Here is a 6,337-nt window from a genome sequence, read left to right on the forward strand (position 1 = left end):
ACAACTTTTTTTGGAGTATCTAGGTAACATCATAACTTGACCTAGATTTGTCCTTTTAAATACATGATGAGCTCTCTTATTTCTCGGGGAGAAATGATGTGTAATTCTTTATACCCTGTTTATTCCTCTCTGATTGTATTCTCCCAGTATAAACACTTAGGCTCCAAAAGGTTCTAGTCACCCATTACATTGAGAACAAGGATGCCTGGGTGGGAATGGACAAAGACAAAGAATCCAGAAAGGGAGAAAGACTATGCTATTTACCAACCAAATGCAAAACACATGACTGCCATGGTGTCTGTGTGGTAATGCTTCATACCAGAATAACTGGAGATAAGCCAGTTGTATACATGCCAGGGTACACAAGTTAACTCTATCTAATTCACATCCTCTGAACAATCAGAAACCCACACTCCAAAGGCAGGAAAGCTATAGAAATAGACGCCAGAGTTTGTTCGGTAGATTAGGGAATGTTCAAGAGTGATTTCCTTTGGCAAAATGAGTAGTGCTCAACGATGATTTGTAGGAAGATGGAACATGCCTTCCCACCGTTGGGTAAATGAGGTAAAGAAAAAGCCAAGCACAGCACTCCAGAGATCCGTCTCAGAGGCCCCTGTCCCGGCCTTGACTCAGACCTGACTTCAGACCTGGCCAGTCCTGGCTTCGGAATGGATCTCAAGTGAGCCTCTCATAGAATTGTATGATTGGAGTGTCCCAGGACAGAGATGACTGTGTTCTGTTTGCTAATGAATGTTTATATATTTAGCAGCACTTGTCCAAGACTTGCTTTCATACTAGCATACCATCAAATATTGAGTTTGTGGGGGCGGGGAAATAGCCTTTGATAGACCAGCTCCACTGCATAAGGCTCCTCCTTCTATGAAAGGAGCCCAACTTTGGAGGCCATGTCAGTTCAGGTCAGTTGGCAGCAGCGATGACAAGCAACGAGCTGGGGCGTTTTTATTTTCATATTCATGATCTCACTATCTCTCACAGTAACTGTGTGCAATACACATTATTATTTCCACAGATGGCAATACTGAGACAAAGGGAGGTTAAATAATTGGACCAAGAGCATGACACTAGTAAGAGGCTAACATAGGGTCTGTCTGATTGCAAATCTTGTCTCCCGTTGGTAAGAGCACAAGTTCTTTAAGTTGTCTGGGTTTGAATCAAGTCCTGTGTATTGGCAGTATGACTTTGGGCTTTTTACATCTCTGGGCCTTGGCTTCCCTTTCTGTAAAACTGGGATAATAAAAGTACCTCCTTATTGGGTAGATAAGAAATTATTTGTAAGGAACCTTAGAAAGTGCCCTGACACACAGTAAGTATTGTACAGATTAACTATTATTATCATTGCTTTCCTTTAATTACCCCAGTTATAAGTAGGCACAGTTCATAGGTACACTGAGAGTACATTTAACATGGAACATAAGCTCATTGCTAGAAAAATAGATCTTGACACCATAAAAATTATTGCTCTAGATTCACAATGGACTTTGATGCAAATTATATCACACATGCTGATATTTATTTGCTAAATGAGACCACAATTTTATATAATCCTGATTTTTTTCTACTTACCATCATTTCATAAGTATGTTTTTGGTTACTATGACACTTAATAAACACTTTGAGGATTGCACCATGCTTCCTCAAAGGCATACATTATAATTTACATAACAAATTAGTGTTGGATATTCAGGTTTCTTTATTATAAATAATGCTACTATGGATATCTTTATACATAAGGTATATTCCATATTTAGTAGGATTGATTCCTAAAAAGAGAATTACTAGATAATAAAGCAGTGTTTTAAATATTTCAAATATAGAGTACCCAATTACCCTCTTAGAACTTGAACTAATTTCTATTGCTATCACCATCATAAGGGCATTAAGACTATATATTATTTTAAACATCAGAACTCTGTGTATATATATGTATCAGGTTTTGCATATTATCAGAGAACCAGAGCCAGATAAGAGTTAAAGCAACAAAGATAGATTTTATTCAGAAACTATTGCAATAGGAAAAAGAGACCTCAGCATAAACTGTGCTCAATTCCTAATACAATGAAGACAGCTGGAGATTTACAGCCAAGGGGTGGAGTTGGAGTTGGGGGATGTGGGGGGGAAATGAGTGGATGGAAAATTACTAAGAACAGTCCAGAGTGATCAGATATCAAGGGTGGGGACTGAAGAATTTGGTAACATATTGAGAGTGATCAGATATCAAGGGTGGAAGATATTTTCTCTAAACTGACATGGCAGGATTCTTGCTGACACTGGTCTATTTAGATCTGGCAAGGATGGGGGAGGGAGCAAGACTGAGGCCTGGTCCAGAATAGGGCTTAGAGAAATCTGACTAAAGTTTGCTCAAAGAGAGTGTTTTGTCCATATACGTAATTAAGTACTTCCTCCTTTTTCTCCCTTTGCATTCTAGAATTAGTTTATAGCATCTTAACTTTAGCTGACCTCAAGGTGTAGTTTCTCCAAAGAAGCAGTCACTGATGGTGGGAATGCAGACTGGTGCAGCTATTATGGAAAACAGTACGGAGTTTCCTCAAAGCATAAGTGATAGACACAGACAACAGGGGGTGAGGGTGAGGGCAAGACTGGGCGGATAAGGAGACAATGGGGGGGGAATAAAGACACATTTGTAATACCTTAATCAATAAAAAGTTAAAAAAATTAAATATGGAACTGCTATTGGACCCAGTGATCCCACTTCTAGGAATATAGTCTAAGATACCCAAAACACCAATCAGAAAGAATGCATGCACCCCTATGTTCATAGCAGCACAATTTACAATAGCTAAGATCTGGAAACAGCCCAGGTGCCCATCAGTAGATGAATGGGTAAAAAAGCTCTGGTATATTTACACCATGGAATACTATCTATACTAATAAAAGGGTAATATGCTAATTAGACCAGGAGACTGACCAGAGAGGGCAGTTGGGGGCCATGAGGCTGGCAGGGGAGGGTGTTGGGGGCTATGAGGCTAGCAGGGGAGGGCAGTTGGGGGCCATGGGGCCAGCAGGGGAGGGCAGTTGGTGGCCATGAGGCCAGCAGGCTCCATGAGGCGGGCCAGGGAGGGCAGTTGGGGGCCATGAGGTGGGCCAGGGAGGGCAGTTGGAGGCCATGAGGCCAGCAGGGGAAGGCATTGGGGGCGAGAAGGCCGACAGGGGGCGGGGGGGGGGGGGTGGCAAGTTGTTGGTGAGCAGGCCTGCAGGCAGAGTTGTTAGGGGAGATCGGGCAGGCAGGCAGGTGAGTGGTTAGGAGCCAGTGGTCCCAGATTGCTAGAGGGATGTCTGACTGCCTGTTTAAGCTCGATCCCTGTCAGGCCTAAACTGGCAGTTGGACATCCCCCGAGAGGTCCCAGATTGAAGAGGGTGCAGGCTGGGCTAAGGGACACCTCCCCCTCTTGTACGAATTCCATGCATCGGGCCACTAGTGCAGCTATAAAAAAGAAGGATCTCTTACCCTTTGAGACAGCATGGAGGGACTTGGAGAGCATTATTGAAAGGACAAAGCAGAAACATACTCCCCTCCCTCTCCCCTATCTTGCCTTGTAGGGCTGGGCCCTCAGCCCAAGCCCCCTCCTTTTCTGAGTGACCACAAGAATGCCGGTATTGTCCTAACTCCCCCAACCACCACCTGAGTGGACCAATGAAGCTCCAGGAATGCAGCTAAGGTCCTGATAAGGCTATAGTGGGGGACGGCCCAAGCCTCAGAATGTGCTGGTCACTTCCTGACCTTTGTGCTGTAAGACCCTGATGAAAAACCCTGACCTAAATGACCAATCTCTGTAACCCACGTCACCCACTAAGCCCACCCAAATAACTAGCCCTATATAACTTTTGTTCTCCTGGGACACGGTCTCTCGCCTTACCACTGCGTCGGACAGAGGCTGGGAGCCAATCCTAGGATTGATTAGTAAATAAAGACTCCTTGCTTTTGCATCGGAAGAGGCTCCCTGGTGGTGGATTATTGGGGACCCCGAACTCTGGGCACAACATTATGTACATGAATTAAGCCAATCAGAGAAAGATAAATATCACATGATCTCACTCATCTGTGGACTCTAGAGAACAAAATAAATTCTTGGAACAAAGAAGCAGTCACAGTGGAATTCCTAAATGTTGCCCTTGATTTGCTGTATGGTTTAACAGGAGAACGAGCATCCAAACCAAATTTACAAAAACGGGTATCAATTCTGCTTTATTCTTAAACAGAGTAGTCACTTATTAAAATATGAATTCAAAGGTAATGTTAAATGAGAACTGAGTACCCGACATTTCTAAACTCTTAAACATTGCTGTATCTCTCCTACAAATAATTCTCAAAACTTTCTTTAGCATAGACATGTTTCAGAGAGAGGTATCTACTGAAGGTTCACATGCTCTTTGCTGTGTTTCTTAATTTGTAATGGTCCAAATACGATTAGCTCAATTTCAGCATAAAATCTGCCTGGGGTTCCCTTTTCTGCTTCTCCATGGAGTCACACTGTTCTGATTTGAGTAAGTCCTTGCTATGCACCCTCTCAAGTTCCTGCAGCGCCTCTCTGCTGGGGTGATTCAGAGGGTGACTCACAGTCTTCAGCAGTCACACCAGCAGCCACTCGGAAGCTGTACAAAGATCTTTGTACAAATTGTACAGGAAAATCAGATCTTTTGTAGACAGACCCAGGGAGCTGGTGTGCTGTTACCAACAGCAACATGCCTTCCCCTTCTGCCGGTTAGCTTCTACTCTGTCCAAGACTGAGGAAGTCCAATGGTTGTATGCCACACTATGCCACCTACTCAGTGGGCAGCTATCTTTTGCCAGTCCCCACGACAGCGATCCATGGCCTTACACTTTTCATCTCATGGTAGAGCACGGCCCAGCATGTTCTCAGTTACTGTTTACTTCGTTGTAATCCTAGAGAGTATGTGTTGTAATGCTGCATTTTTGATGAGGAAATTGAGGGCCAGCATTAAGTAATTTGTTCAAGTTCACACAGTTAGTAAAGAAGTGAATTAAACTCAGGGTTATCTTTCTTCTTTATACCAATGACTCACACAGCTTGTGCATTAGAATTTCCACCCTTTACAACCCATCAGTGCTTTTAAGCAGCCCTCCACAGTGTTTCTCAGATATGGCCAAAGTTTGAGGACCGATTTTACACCATGATGTTTCTCTTGGCCCTGATGACATCTGCTCTGTGGCTACCTGCTTAGGCCGAAGGCACTCAATCACTCTCATTCACTGTATCTTAGGATGTTGGGACCCAAATCCGCCCAGCTTTGTACTGCTGCTTCTAGACCATTGCTGCACAGCCTTTCCTCTGTTTCTTTGAGGGCTATGATATTCATTTATACTGAATTCTACTTTTGCCATCATCATCCTCAGACCTCCCGTGCAACTGTCTTTGTCTCTGTTTGAATTATCTAACACTCTGCCCACAATTCGACTTCATTGATTTGAATAAATAATTCACATGGACATATCCTGGGCTTTACCAGCTGGAGTTGTAGGCAGTTAGACAGACATGAGCAGAGCCAGGTGCAGAAGGTCTTCGGGATGAAAAGCCCCAGGGGCCTAGCATAGGACAATTGTAGGGTGGGACCTCTCTCCCCCTTCCCGCCCCCAGGGTGACTTTTCCTCCCCTAGCATATCACTGGTAAGGAGGTTTGGAACCCCTGACTTTCCTCCCTAGAGATAACATCTAAGCCTCAATTGTATTTCAGCACCAGGCCCAAATAAGCAACAAAACCAGCCTCAGGACCAACTGCATTGAATAAAGACACCCCTGCCACACACACACACACACACACACACACACACACACACACACACACACACAGACACTCGTAGTGCGAACCAATCAGTGGAGACCACAACCCTGAAAGGACACACCTGGAAAACTGCTGAACGTTCTATTGAGAACTTCTACTGAGACCTCCCATAAAGTCTCTGCCCTTAAAACCCTTAGGACCTAAGACCCAGCTTGCTCTCCCTCCTTGGAACACACCCTTGCCTGTCCCCCTTTTCCCTTCCCCACTCCCCTCCAGTCACATTACCATCAGCTTCCTCACTCCCAAGCTGCAAGGGCCCTTCCTTTAGCTCTATAACTTGTGTCTTAAGCCCATTTCTTCCAGCAATTACTTTTTCTACCTGCACAATTTACCCAGTAAATGTTCTCTTACAGTTTGGGTCTTGCTCTGAATTCTTTCCTAGGCAGATACCCAGTACTGAGGTTGCTGAACCCAGGTTTGGTCTGACCCCCCTGGTCAGACACCTGGTGCTGTTCCTAAAGCCCACAACAGAGTCTGGCTACCTCCAAACTCCATC

The sequence above is a fragment of the Myotis myotis genome, unplaced genomic scaffold (assembly GCF_014108235.1).
Source record: "Myotis myotis isolate mMyoMyo1 unplaced genomic scaffold, mMyoMyo1.p scaffold_m19_p_3, whole genome shotgun sequence".
NCBI classification, from domain to species: domain Eukaryota; kingdom Metazoa; phylum Chordata; class Mammalia; order Chiroptera; family Vespertilionidae; genus Myotis; species Myotis myotis.